Here is a 14,637-nt window from a genome sequence, read left to right as displayed (position 1 = left end):
CGTGATTAAATACTGCCTTTTTTTTTCAGAAGTGTATCCTTTTTTGAGGAAACCCTGGTGGCGTAGTGGTTAAGTGCTACGGCTGCTAACCAAAGGTTGGCAGTTTGAATCCACCAGGCGCTCCTTGGAAACTCTATGGGGCAGTTCTACTCTGTCCTATAGGGTCACTACGAGTCGGAGTCGACTCGACGTCACTGGGGTGGGGATGCTTTTGTGAAAAATTACCTGTTCTCACATGAGAGGAAAGCTAATTTAAGAACCAGCAATGACATGTTGTATTTTACAATAAAGCCAGTAACCAGTTTTTTAAAAAAGTTGACTTTAGTTGTTAGCCATTATCCATTGCACAACTATTCCTCTATAGTCATATATTAGTATATAACATTATATATTACTACAGATGTATATGTATATAATATTTATATATAGTATACATAATATTTATGCTTTATGTATAATATGAAAGCTTAAATTTGTATTTAAAAATACGAAAGAAGAACCGCCAAAGTTTTTCCTGTTACATCTTCTTGGAACTTCAGTGTAACAACCTTAGAAAAGCTATTTTTGATCTCCTAGAATAAAGGCATTGGCCACCTGGCTCTATCATTCTCTTTCTCCTTTTTTTGGCAACGTCTTCCAATTTTACTACTCTGTGTCCAGCTATTTTTTTTTAATTTATTTATACATATAAAAGTTTACAAATCACATCAGCCTCTCATACGAATAGCCATACACACCCTGCTGTGCACTCCCAGCTGCTTTCCCCTTAATGAGACAGCACATTCCTTCTCTCCACCCTGTATTCCTCATGTCCATTCAGCCAGCTGCCGCCCCCCTCTTCCTTCTCATTTGCCACCAGACAGAAGTTGCCCACATAGTCTCATGTGTCTACTTGAGCTACGAAGTTCACTCCTCACCAGCATCATTGTCTATCTTATAGTCCAGGCCAATCCCTGTCTGGAGAGTTGGCTTCAGGGATGGTTCCAATCTGGGGCTACTAAAGGGTCCGGAGACCATGACCATCAGGGTCCCTCCAGTCTCAGTCAGACCATTAAGCCCGATCTTTTTACGAGAATTTGAGATCTGCATCCCACTGTTCTGCTCCATCGGGGATTCTCTGTTATGTTCCCTGTCAGGGCAGTGATCGGTGGTAGCTGGGCACCATCTAGTTCTTCGGGTCTCAGGCTGATGGAGTCTCCGGTGTATGTGGCCCTTTCTGTCTGTTGGGCTGATATTTACCTTGTGTCTTTGCTGTTCTTCATTCTCCTTTGCTCCAGGTGGGTTGAGACCAATTTATGCATCCTAGATGGCCTCCTAGCATTTAACACCCCAGATGCCTCTCACCAAAGTGGAATGCAGACTATTTTTTTTAATACATTTTGTTATGCCAATTGACCTAGATGTCCCCTGAAACCATGGTCCCCAGACCCCCGTACCTGCTACTCTGGCTTTCAAAGCTTTTGGTTGTATTCAGGAAACTTCTTTGCTTTTGGTTTAGTCCAGTTGTACTGACTGTCCCTGTGTTATGTGCTGCCCTTCCCTTCACCTAATAAATTTTTGTCTACATCCCTCTCCCTGCCTCCCCACCCTCCTTAACCATCAAAGAATATTTTCTTCTCTCTTGAAACTTTATCTAGAGTTCTTATAATAGTGGTCTCATACAATATTTGTCCTTTTGCAATTGACTAATTTCACTCAGCATAATGCCTTCCAGATTCCTCCATGTTATGAAATGTTTCACGGATTCATCGTTGTTCCTAATAGTTGTGTAGTATTCCGTTGTGTGTATATACCATAATTTATTTATCCACTCATCTGTTGATGGGCACCTTGGTTGCTTCCAACTTTTTGCTATTGTAAACAGTGCTGCAATGAACGTAGGTGTGCATGTATCTATTCATGTGAAGGCCCTTATTTCTTTAGGGTACATTCCAGTGAGTGGAATTGCTGGGTCGTAAGGTAGTTCTCAACTCATATAGGGTCGCTACGAGTCGTAATCAACTCGACGGCACTGGGTTTTGGTTTCTGGTAAGGTAGTTCTATTTCTAGCTTTTTAAGGAAGTGCCAAATTGATTTCCAAAGTGGCTGTACCATTTTACATTGCCACCAGCAGTGTATATGTGTTCCAGTCTCTCTACAACCTCTCCAACATTTATTATTTTGTGTTTTTTGGATTATTGCTGGCCTTGTTGGAGTGAGATGGTATCTCATTGTAGTTTTGATTTGCATTTCTCTAATAATGAATGACCGTGAGCATTTCCTCATGTATCTGTTGGGAGCCTGAATGTCCTCTTTGGTGAAGTGTCTGTTTACATCCTTTGTCCATTTTTTAGTTGGGTTATTTGTCTTTTTGTTATTGAGTTTTTGCATTTATCATGTAGATTTTAGAGATCAGACACTGATCGGAAATGTCATAGTTAAAAACTTTTTCCCAATCTGTAGGTAATCTTTTTACTTTTTTGGTGAAGGCTTTGGATGAGTATAGGTGTTTGATTTTTAGGAGGTGGCGTAGTGGTTAAGTGCTACGGCTGCTAACCAAAGGGCTGGCAGTTCAAATCCACCAAGCGCTCTTTGGAAACCCATGGGGCAGTTTTACCCTGTCCTACAGGGTCGCTGTGAGTCGGAATAGACGCGATGGCACTGGGTTTGGTTTTTGGTTTGTCCCAGTTATCTAGTTTCTCTTCCGGTGCTTGTACAATGTTAGTAATGTTTTGTGCACTGTTTATGCCATATATTAGGGCTCCTAGTGTTGTCTCTATTTTTTCTTCCATGATCTTTATCGTTTTAGATTTTGTATTTAGGTCTTTGATCCATTTTGAGTTGGTTTTTGTGCATGGTGTGAAGTATGGGTCTTATTTCCTTTTTTTGCAGATGGATATCCAGTTATGTCAGCAGCATTTGTTAAGAAGACTGTCTTTTCCCCTTTTAACAGATTTTGGGCCTTTGTCAATATCAGCTGCTCATATGTGGATAGATTTACATCTGGATTCTCAATTCTGTTCCATTGGTCTATTTATCTGTTGTTGTACCAGTATCAAGCTATTTTGACTACTGTGGTGGTATGATAGTTTCTAAAATCAGGTAGTGTTCTTCTTTTTCAGTAATGCTTTACTTATCAGGGGCCTCTTTCCCTTCCATATGAAATTGGTGATTTGTTCCTCCATCTCATTACAAAATGTCACTAGTATTTGAATCAGGATTGCATTGTATCTATAGATCGCTTTGGGTAGAATAGAAATTTTAACAATGTTGAGTCTTCCTATCCATGAGCAAGGTATGTTTTTCCACTTATGTAGGTCTCTTTTGGTTTCTTACAGTAGTGTCTTACAGTTTTCTTTGTATAGGTATTTTACGTCTCTGGTTGGATTTATTCCTAAGTATTTTATCTTCTTAGGGGCTATTATAAATGGTATCGATTTGGTGATTTCCTCTTCGACATTGTTTTTGTTGGTGTAGAGGAATCCAACTGATTTATGTATGTTTACCTTGTATCCTGATACTCTGCTGAACTCTTCTATTAGTTTCAGTAGTTTTCTTGAGGGTTCTTTAGGTTTTTCTGTGTACAAGATCATATCATCTGCAAACAGAGGTACCTTTACTTCTTTTCGCCAATTTGGATGCCCTTTATTTCTTTGTATAGCCTGATATCTCTGGCGAGGACCTCCAGCGCAATGTTGAATAAGATTGGTGATAAAGTGCATCCTTGCCTGGTTCCCGTTCTCTGTACCCCTGCAAACAGAGGTAACTTTACTTCTTTTTGCCAATTTGGATGCCCTTTATTTCTTTGTATAGCCTAATAGCTCTGGTGAGGACCTCCAGTGCAATGTTGAATAAAATTGGTGATAAAGTGCATCCTTGTCTGGTTCCCGTTCTCAAGGGGAATGCTTCAGTCTCTCTCTGTTTAGGATGATATTGGCTGTTAGCTTTGCAAAAATGCCCTTTGTAATGTTTAGGGATTTTCCTCCTATTCCTATTTTGCTGAGAGTTCTTATCATGAGTGGGTGTTGGACTTTGTCAAATGCCTTTTTTGCATCAATTGATAAGATCATGTGGTTCTTGTCTTTTGTTTTATTTATGTGATGGATTACATCGATTGTTTTTCTAATGTTGAACCATCCCTGCATACGTGGTATGAATCCCACTTGGTCATGGTGAATTATTTTTTTTGATATATTGTTGAATTCTATTGGCTGGAATTTTGTTGAGGATTTTTGTGTCTAGGTTCATGAGGGTTATTGGACTGTAATTTTCTTTTTTTTTTTGTGGTGTCTTTACCTGGTTTGGTATCAGGGTCATGTTGGCTTCATAGGATGAGTTTGGGAGTATTCCATCCTTTTCTATGCTCTTAAATACCTTTAGTAGTAGCGGTGTTAACTCTTCTCTGAAAGTTTGGTAGAACTCTGTAGTGAAGCTGTCAGGGCAGGGCTTTTCTTTGTTGGGAGATTTTAAATTACTTTTTCAATCTCTTTTTTTGTTATGGGTTTATTTAGCTGTTCTGTCTCTGTTTGTGTTAGTTTAGATAGGTAATGTGTTTCTAGAAATCTGTTCATTTCCTCCAGGTTTTCAAATTTGTTAGAGTACAATTTTTCATGGTTTCTCTTATGATTCTTTTAATTTCAGTTGGATCTGTTGTGCTATAGCCCATCTTATTTCTTATGTGGGTTATTTGCTTCGTCTCCTGTTTTTCTTTTGTCAGTCTGGCCAATCGTTTATTGATTTTGTTAATCTTTCAAAGAACCAGCTTTTGGTTTTGTTAACTCTTTCAATTGTTTTTCTGTTCTCTATTTAATTCTCCTCTAATTTTTATTATTTGCTTTCTTCTCGTGACTCAGGGTTTCTTTTGTTGCTCTCTTTCTATTTGTTCAAGTTGTAGTGATAATTCTTAAATTTTGGCCCTTTCTTTGCACACATTTTATCAATAAATGTGTGTATTTATTGATATAAATTGACGTCTGAGCACTGCTTCAGCTGTTTCCCAGAGGTTCTGATAGGAAGTGTTTCCATTCCAATTGGATTCAATGAATTTCCTTATTCCATCTTTAATTTCTTCTATAATCCAATCATTTTTGAGTGAAGTGTTGTTCAGTTTCCATGTGTTTAATTTCTTTTCCCTGATTTTTCTGCTATTGACTTCTACTTTTATGGCTTTATGGTCAGAGAAGATGCTTTGTAATATTTTGATGTTTTGGATTCGTTAAGGCTTGCTTTATGGCCCAATATGTGGTCTAGTCTAGAGAATGTTCCACGTGCACTGGAAAAGAAAGTATACTTTGCTGCTGTTGGGCAGAGTGTTCTATATATGTCTATGAGGTTAATTTGGTTGATTATGGCATTTAGCTCTTCCATGTCTTTACTGAGCTTCTTTATGGATGTTCTGTCCTTCACTGAAAGTGGTGTGTTGAAGTCTCCTACTATGATCGTGGAGCAGTCTACCTCGCTTTTCAATGGCGTTAGAGTTTGTTTTATGTATCTTGAAGCCCTGTAGTTGGGTGCATAAATATATAATATGTTAATATTCTTCTGGTATGTTGTCCCTTTAATCATTAAGTACTGTCCTTCCTCATCCTTTGTGGTAGATTTAAGTTTAAAATCTATTTTGTCAGAAATTAGTATAGCTTTTTTTTTTTAGTTTTACTCCTGCTCTTTTATGGTTGTTGGTTGCTTCATATATTTTTTTCCATCCTTTGAGTTTTAATTTGTCTGTGTCTTTAAGTCTAAAGTGTATCTTTTGTAGGCAGCATATAGATGGGTCGTATTTTTTTATCCATTCTGCAACTCCCTCTTTATTGGCGCATTTAGTCCATTTACATTCAGCATAATTATAGATAGACATGAGTTTAGTGCTGTCATTTTGATGTCTTTTTTTTGTGTGTGTTCTTGACAGTTTCATTTTTCCACTTATTTTTTTGTGCTGAGTAGTAGCTTTTCTTAGTAAATTGTGTGTTCCTCTTTTTCATTGTTGTTGATTTTGTCTTTGCTGAGTCTTTATATTTTTCTCATATTTTATTTTGATGTGCAGGATTGTTAGTTTCCTTTGTGGTTACCTTAATATCTACCCTTATTCTTCTAAGTTTAAAGCTAACTTGTGTCTCCCTATATCACCTTGATTTCCTCTCCATATGGAAGATCTACAACTACTTTATCTGGTCTCTCTTTATTGATTTAATGTTGTCATCTTTTACTTAATGACATTGCTGATTCCCTGTTTTGAGTGTTTTTTAATCTTGATTTATTTTTGTGATTTCCCTGTGTGGGTTGACCTCTGATTGCTCTGTCCAGTGTTCTAGTCTTGGGTTGACATCTGATATTATTGATTTTCTAACCAGAGGTTTCCCTTTAGCATTTCTTGTAGTTTTGGTTTGGTTTTTGCAAATTCCCTAAGCTTCTGTTTATCTGGGAATGTTCTAATTTTGCCTTCATATTTGAGAGAGTTTTGCTGGTTATATGATTCTTGGCTGGCAATTTTTCTCCTTCAATGCTTTATATATGCCATTCCATTGCCTGCTTGCCTGCATGGTTTCTGCTGAGTAGTCTGAGTTTATTCTTATTGATTCTCTTTTGTAGGTGACTTTTCGCTTATCCCTGGCCACTCTTAAAATTTTCTCTTTATCTTTGGTTTTGGCAAGTTTAATTACAATATGTCTTGGTGACTTTCTTCTGGGATCTACCTTGTATGGGCTTCAATAAGCATCTTGGATAGATATCTCTTCATCTTTCACGGTGTCAGGGAAGTTTTCTGCCAGCAAATCTTCAATAATTTTCTCTGTATTTTCTGTTATCCTGCCCTGTTCTGGTATTCCAGTCACTTGTAGGTTATTCTTCTTGATAGAGTCCCACATGATTCTTAGGGTTTATCCATTTTTTCAAATTCTATTATCTGATTTTTCTTTGAATATACTGTTGCCAAGTGTTTTGTCTTCAATCTTGCTAATTCTGACTTCCAGCTCCTCAATTCTGCTCCTTCGAATTTCTACTGAGTTGTCTAATTGCTACACCTGCTAACCAAGAGGTTGGCAGTTCGAATCCACCAGGCACTCCTTGGAAACTCTATTGGGCAGTTCTAATCTGTCCTATAGGGTCACTATGAGTTGGAATTGACTTGATGGCAGTGGGTTTGTTTTTAGTGGGTTTGTCTAATTGTGTAATTTTATTGTTAATCTTTTGAATTTCTAATTGTTGTCTCTGTATGGATTCTTGCAGCATATTAAATTTTTCATTATGTTCTTGAAAAAATCTTAATTTCCTTGACTGCTTTATCTGTGTGCTCCTTGGCTTGTTCTGCATTTTGCCTGATCTCCTTCCTGATGTCTTGAAGAGTTCTGTATATTAATCTTTTGTAATCTACATCTGGTAATTCCAGGAATACATCTTCACCCGGAACAGTCCTTGAGTCTTTGTTTTGGGAGTTTGTTGAAACAATCATGGTCTGCTTCTTTATGTGATTTCCTACTGGCTTTTATCTCTGAGCCCTCTATAAGTTATTGTATTAATTTATTTTATGTTTGCTCACTATGTCCTAGTTTCTTGCCCTGTTTTGTTTTGATACACCTAAATAGGCTCCTAGAGTGAGCTAACTTGATTATTGGAGCCTTTGAAGAACTAATGTCCTATTACCAGATAACTAGAGCTGTTACCAGGTATATCAGCCTAAGAGTCCATTCAGTATTCTTGTACAGATTCAGCTCGGGTGTCCTGGTAGTTGGTCACCTAGTGTGTGGTGCAGGCTCTTACCTATGATCTTAGAGGAGCAGTGGTGATTGGTGTATGCACAGGTTTCTGGTAGCAGCAGAGGGTCACACTCTGAGAAAGGCAGGGCTCTGACAACCTTCCCCCAAATGTCTGTGAGGAAGGCATGTCCCTGTTCTCTAAAGCATGCTGGTAGGTGGGTTCTGCAGCCATACCATAGACATCCTATGCTTTTAACAGTAAGGACTAGTAGGCACAACTTATCTTTGGAGCCCTATCATAGGTGGCTAGGAGCTGTGGGTAGAGCCTCCAGTCCTCAGGCCCCTTCTGTGGGTAGGTGACGGCCCTGTTTGATAGGCAGAGCAGTATCAAACATCCAAAATCTGCCTCTCCACTGCACAGCTGAAACAGCTACAGTCAGACCTCAAACAGATTCACCCTTCCAATATAACAGTCAGATCCTATCTGCTGTAATGGGACCACCCTCATCTATGCAGGGGTAAAGACAAAGTCTGTGGACCACTTGTGCCTGGACTGGAGCTGCTTCTGCTCTGACTTCCCAGATTAGGGGAGTTGGCAGAGTGTTTTTCCCCCATTTGTTAATTTGTTCCTTCTCCAAGGCCAGGGGAATGGCTCAGGGAGTGCACCAGAGCCTGTCTCGGGCCCAGGGAAATTAACTGTTAATGAACCCAGCTGGGGCAGAGGGAGGAAGGATCAGATAGATAGGAGACAGTTCTTTCAAAAGGAAGAGCTATTAGATCTGTGCAGTATGTTAGACAAAATCACTTATCTTGTGCCGAGAGCACTGTTTTATCTCAGATTCTGGAGGTATGTGTAGATTGTGTGTGCTGGCTCTGTGGTCGTGCTAGGGTGTAGGGGCTGTGGCAGTTCGCTTGCTTTCTTTCACTGAAGAAGCTGCATCCTAAACTCCACCACCAGCCCTGCTGCAGTCACATAAGGGGGTCAGGGGTGCGCCACTTTGCTTGCCTTCTTTCACCAAAGCAGCTGAGTACCAGAACAGTACTGTCAGTCCTGCCACAGAGGAACAGAGGCTGAGGTGATGTTGCAGACTCAGCAACTCCTCGCTGCTTCCGTGTCTCTTCCTCCCCCTGTCACTCAGTCCTATTTCTTAACTTTGCCTTTGAAGCTCAGGGTTCCTAGCTTGTCATATATATAATCGATTCACTTGGTTTTTTTTTTTGGTCTTTGTTGTAAGAGGGACCATCGGAGGTATCTTGACTACTCCACCATCTTGGCCCCATCTCTGTCTATCATTCTTTCTTAAAGCAAGCACCATATAGTACTTTCTACAATGTGTTTAAAAAAGATTTGGATTGTTTACTCAATATCAGGCTTCCCCAGTACATTTAAGTTCACAATTAGAGACTCTGTCTCTTTTATTCATAGGTATATGTGTTGCACTGAACAGTATGCTAGTTATACAGTACATGCTCAATAAATATTTGTTAAATGAATAAATGCTTGAACAACAAGATTATGTCCTTAAAAAAAAAAAAAAAAGAATGTCAGCTATTGGGTCTAGGCAAAATCATTACACAAAGTGAGACTTTTCACTACCCAAGCCTTGTTGCTCCCCACCCTTTCCCTCTTTCCCCTTTCTACATCTCAGTTTGCTCTTTAAGGTTTCACTTTGCATAACAAGAGCCATCTGCCTTCTATTCAGAGCTTCCACAATCCTAGTCTGCCTGTCATCAATCTTCTTTTCTTAATAATTTATTTTATTTTTGTTGTTGTTGAGAATATATACAGCAGAACATACATACACCAATTCAAAAATTTCTGCACGTACAATTCAGTTACATGGATTTCATTCTTTGGGTTGTACAACCATTCTTACCCTCCTTTTCCTAGTTGTACCTCCCATTAACATAAACTCACTGCTCCCTGTGGTTCCTCTCCAATCTTTCGAGTTGCTGTTGTCACTTCTATCCCATATAGATAGATTTTAAAAGAGCACTATGCTCAAGGCAGACATTCTTTACTAGTTAAGCTCAACTATTGTTTGGTTTTAAGAAGATTTCAGGGGATAATTTTGGTTTAAGGTTTAAAGATTATCTCAGAGCAATAGTTTCTGGGTTCATCCAACCTCAGTGGCTCCAGAAAGTCTGGATTCCATGAAAATTTGAGATTCTTGTCTGCATTTTCCCCCTTCTTATCAGAATTCATCTACAGAATCTTTGATCAAAATGTCCTCCCTCCCCATCCCCATCAACCTTATGATTCTGAGCTTTAGGATCCTCTTACTTTCTTCCCTTTGGGTCAGACTTCCCACCTAGTATGTGGAGACAGAGGGTTAGAGATGCTCCGTGAACACAGCTTCTTCTGTAGCAGCTCTATCCATTTCTTTCAGGATAAAAATGTGGCCATTTTCTTTGTAAGCCAAGATGTGAGAAGGTTGAAAGGTACTCTTCTAGGTCTGTTTCTTGTCATAATAAGCTTTCAAAACCCCAGTCTCTCTAGGGCTAAACACTTGTACTACCCTTCATAGACCTAAATGCAGAGATTTGAGTCTATTCTTGAGCTCTGGATGGGTGGTTTGGAGCAATTTTCTGCTGACACACTTCCCTGATGTCAAACATTGGCCTTTCTGCCTGAAGTTGGACCATTGCCATTACTGGATTCCCAATGACTGCTCATCGTGTCTTTTAAGTTGCCCTTTGGATTGGGGTCAATTTTTGAATGTGAGATGCTTACAAATCTTTGTTGCCATATCCTTTTGGCTGCCTCACCTTTTGTATGTGGATCTATACATTCCATTCTCTTTGTATTTAGAGCTTGTCACTCTCTTTGTTTCAAAATCTATCCTGAAGTACAACGCTGTCAGTGATAGGATAATATCCATACACCTACAAGGAAGATCAGTTAATATGACTATTACTCAAATTTACGCACCAACCACTAGGGCCAAAGATGAAGAAATAGAAGATTTTTATCAGCTGCTGCAGTCTGAAATTGATTGAACATGCAATCAAGATGCATTGATAATTACTGGCGATTGGAATGCAAAAGTTGGAAACAAAGAAGGATCAGTAGTTGGAAAATACGGCCTTGGTGATAGAAACAACGCCAGAGATCAAAAGATAGAATTTTGTAAGACCGACGACTTCTTCAGTGCAAATACCTTCTTTCACCAACATAAATGGCGACTAAACACATGGACCTCGCCAGATGGAACACACAGAAATCAAATTGACTAGATCTGTGGAAAGAGACTATGGAAAAGCTCAATATCATCAGTCAGAACAAGGCCAGGGGCCGACTGTGGAACAGACCATCAATTGCTCATATACAAGTTCAAGCTGAAACTGAAGAAAATCAGAGCAAGTCCACAAGAGCCAAAATATGACCTTGAGTATATCCCTCCTGAATTTAGAGACCATCTGAAGAATAGATTTGATGCATTGAACACTAGTGACCAAAGACCAGACAAGTTGTGGAATGACATCAAGGACATCATCCATGAAATAAGCAAGAGGTCACTGAAAAGACAGGAAAGAAAGAAAAGACCAAGGTGAGTGTCAGAGGATACTCTGAAACTTGCTTTTGAGTGTAGAGCAGCTAAAGCAAAAGGAAGAGTTGATGAAGTAAAAGAACTGAACAGAAGATTTCAAAGGGCCTCTCGAGAAGACAAAATAAAGTATTATAATGACAAGTGCAAAGAGCTGGAGGTGGAAAAACAAAAGGGAAGAACATGCTTGGCATTTCTCAAGCTGAAACTGAGGAAAAAATTCAAGCCTCGAGTTGCAATAGTAAAGGATTCCCTGGGGAAAATATTAAATGACATAGGAATCATCAAAAGAAGATGGAAGGAATACACAGAGTTATTATACCAAAAAGAATTAGTTGATATTCAACCATTTCAAGAGGTGGCATACGATCAGGAATCAATGGTACTGAAGGAAGAAGTCCAAGCTGCTCTGAAGGCATTGGTGAAAAACAAGGCTCCAGGAATTGATGGAATATCAATTGAGATGTTTCAACAAACAGATGTAGTGCTGGAGGTGCTTACTCGTCTATGCCAAGAAATATAGAAGACAGCTTCCTGGCCAACTGACTGGAAGAGATCCATATTTATAGCTATTCCCAAGAAAGGTGATCCAACCGAATGTGGAAATTATAGAACAATATTGTTAATATCACACACAGCAAAATTTTGCTGAAGATTGTTCAAAAACGGCTGCAGGAGTGTATTGACAGGTAAATGCCAAAAATTCAGGCCAGTTTCAGAAGAGAACGTGGAACCACGGATATCATTGCTGATGTCAGATGGATCCTGGCTGAAAGCAGAGAATACTAGAAGGATGTTTACCTGTGTTCTATTGACTATGCAAAGGCATTCGATGGTGTGGATCATAACAAACTATGGGTAACACTGCGAAGAATGGGAATTCTAGAACACTTAATTGTGCTCATGAGGAAACTTTACATAGATCAAGAGGCAGTTGTTCAGACAGAACAAGGGATACTGAGTGGTTTAAAGTCAGGAAAGGTGTGCATCAGGGTTGTATTCTTTCACTATACCTATTTAATCTGTATGCTGAACAAATAATCTGAGAAACTGGACTATATGAAGAAGAACGGGGCATCAAGATTGGAGAAAGACTCATTAACAACCTGTGTTATGCAGATGATGCAACTTTGCTTGCTGAAAGTGAAGAGGACTTGAAGCACTTACTAACGAAGATCAAAGACCACAGCCTTCAGTATGGATTACACCTCAACATAAAGAAAACAAAAATCCTCAGAACTGGACCAGTGAGCAACATCATGATAAATGGAGAAAAGATTGAAGTTGTCAAGGATTTCATTTTACTTGGATCCACAATCAACAGCTATGGAAGCAGCAGTCAAGAAATCAAAAGACGCATTGCATTGGGCAAATGTGCTGCAAAGGACCTCTTCAAAGTGTTGAAGAGCAAAGATGTCACCCTGAAGACTAAGGTGCGCCTGACCCAAGCCATGGTATTTTCAATCACATCATATGCATGTGAAAGCTGGACAATGAATAAGGAAGACCGAAGAAGAGTTGACGCCTTTGAATTGTTGTGTTGGCGAAGAATATTGAATATACCATGGACTGCCAAAAGAACGAACAAATCTGTCTTGGAAGAAGCACACCAGAATGCTCCTTAGAAGCAAGGATGGCGAGACTGTGTCTTACATACTTTGGACATGTTGTCAGGAGGGATTCGTCCCTGGAGAAGGAGATCATGCTTGGCAGAGTACAGGGTCAGCAGAAAAGAGGAAGACCCTCAACGAGGTGGATTGACACAGTGGCTACAACAATGAGCTCAAGCATAAAGACGTTTGCAAGGATGGCTCAGGACTGGGCAGTGTTTCATTCTGTTGTGCATAGGGTCGCTATGTGTCGGAATAGACTCGACCGCACCTAACAACAACAAACAACAACTATTTTTGTATTTAGAGCCATGTCATTCTTTTTGTATTTAGAGGGCCTGACCCTCCCCTAGGCAATTTCAGTTCCAAATTATGATCCACTCAAGTCTACCTGTTGGGCAGTTGACCGTGCAGGGCTATGTCCAGAGATATGTTTACATCCTCATGTATTGTATTTTTCACCCCTGTACCCCTTCATGATTTATCATAATAAGAAAACATTCCACATTTCTTTACACTAAAGTAGAATCAGCTAATATCAGCTTAAATAATTATTATTTCTACTGGTACCTACTTTTTTTTTACATGGGCCAAAGCCTAATACCATTAAAATGCAACTGTTGTAGTGGAAATACTGGCCTCTGCTTATAAATAGGGAGCTGTTTTTCTGGGCAGGTGGACTTACTGTTATCCTCAAAGTGCATTCTGAGGTAACCACCTCCACAGCCCAGGTTAAGGAACTCTGTGGTTGTATCATTTGACCTTTTTTTAAAATTTTTTTTCAGTGTTGTAAGAGGCACATGAATCCAGGCCCCTTTAAGAGAGAAGCTGTATTGGCCTAGTATTATCTATTTACATATGAAAGCAAGTCTTTTAGAGGATGGTTGTTAGGTGCCATCCAGTTGGTTCTGACTCATGTTGTTTGTTTTTGTTAGGTGGTGGTGGAGTTAGTTCCGACTCATAGCGACCCTATTTACTACAGAACAAAACAGTGTCTCCTGCGCCATCCTCACAGTCATTGCTGTGTTTGAGCCCATTGTCACAGCTACTGTGTCAATTCATCTCATCGAGGATCTTCTTCTTTTTCACTGACCCTCTACCTTACCAAGTATGATGTTCTTCTTCAGGGACTGGTCCCTCCTGATAACATGCCCAAAGCACATGAGATGGAGTCTCGCCATCATTGCTTCCACGGAACATTCTGGCTGTACTACTTCCAAGACAGACTTGTTCATTCATCTGGTGGTCCATAGTATATTCAATATTCTTTGCCAACACTATAATTTGAAGACATCAATTCTTTGGTCTTCCTTATTCATTGTCCAGCTTTCATACGTGTATGTGGCAATTGAAAATACCATGGCCTGGGTCAGGTGCAGCTTAATCCTCCAAGTGACATCTTCACTTTTGAACGCTTTAAAGAGGTCTTTTGCAGCAGATTTGCCCAATGCAACACGTTGTTTGAGCTGGAATTGACTTGATGACAACAGTGTTTTTTTTGGTGGCTTCCATGGGTGTTGATTGTGGATCCAAGTAAAATGAAATCTTTGACAACTTGAACATTTTCTCTGTTTATCATGATGTTGCTTATTGGTCCAGTTGTGAAGATTTTTGTTTTCTTTATGTTGAGGTGTAATCCATATACCTCAATAAACATTAAGTAAGTAATAAAATATTAAAATAATACTTTATTAAATAAAGATTAAATAAGCATGTGTGAGCTAGCAAAAGCAAACTGCAAGGTATAGAATTAGGTTTTGCAGTCTCAGGCAGGACATTTTGCCACACTCATCTAATTAAAAAGTAGTTATT

The sequence above is a fragment of the Elephas maximus genome, chromosome 8 (genome assembly GCF_024166365.1).
Source record: "Elephas maximus indicus isolate mEleMax1 chromosome 8, mEleMax1 primary haplotype, whole genome shotgun sequence".
Taxonomy (NCBI): domain Eukaryota; kingdom Metazoa; phylum Chordata; class Mammalia; order Proboscidea; family Elephantidae; genus Elephas; species Elephas maximus.
The sequence above is the reverse complement of the archived record's forward strand: the minus strand, read 5'-3'. Positions refer to the sequence as shown.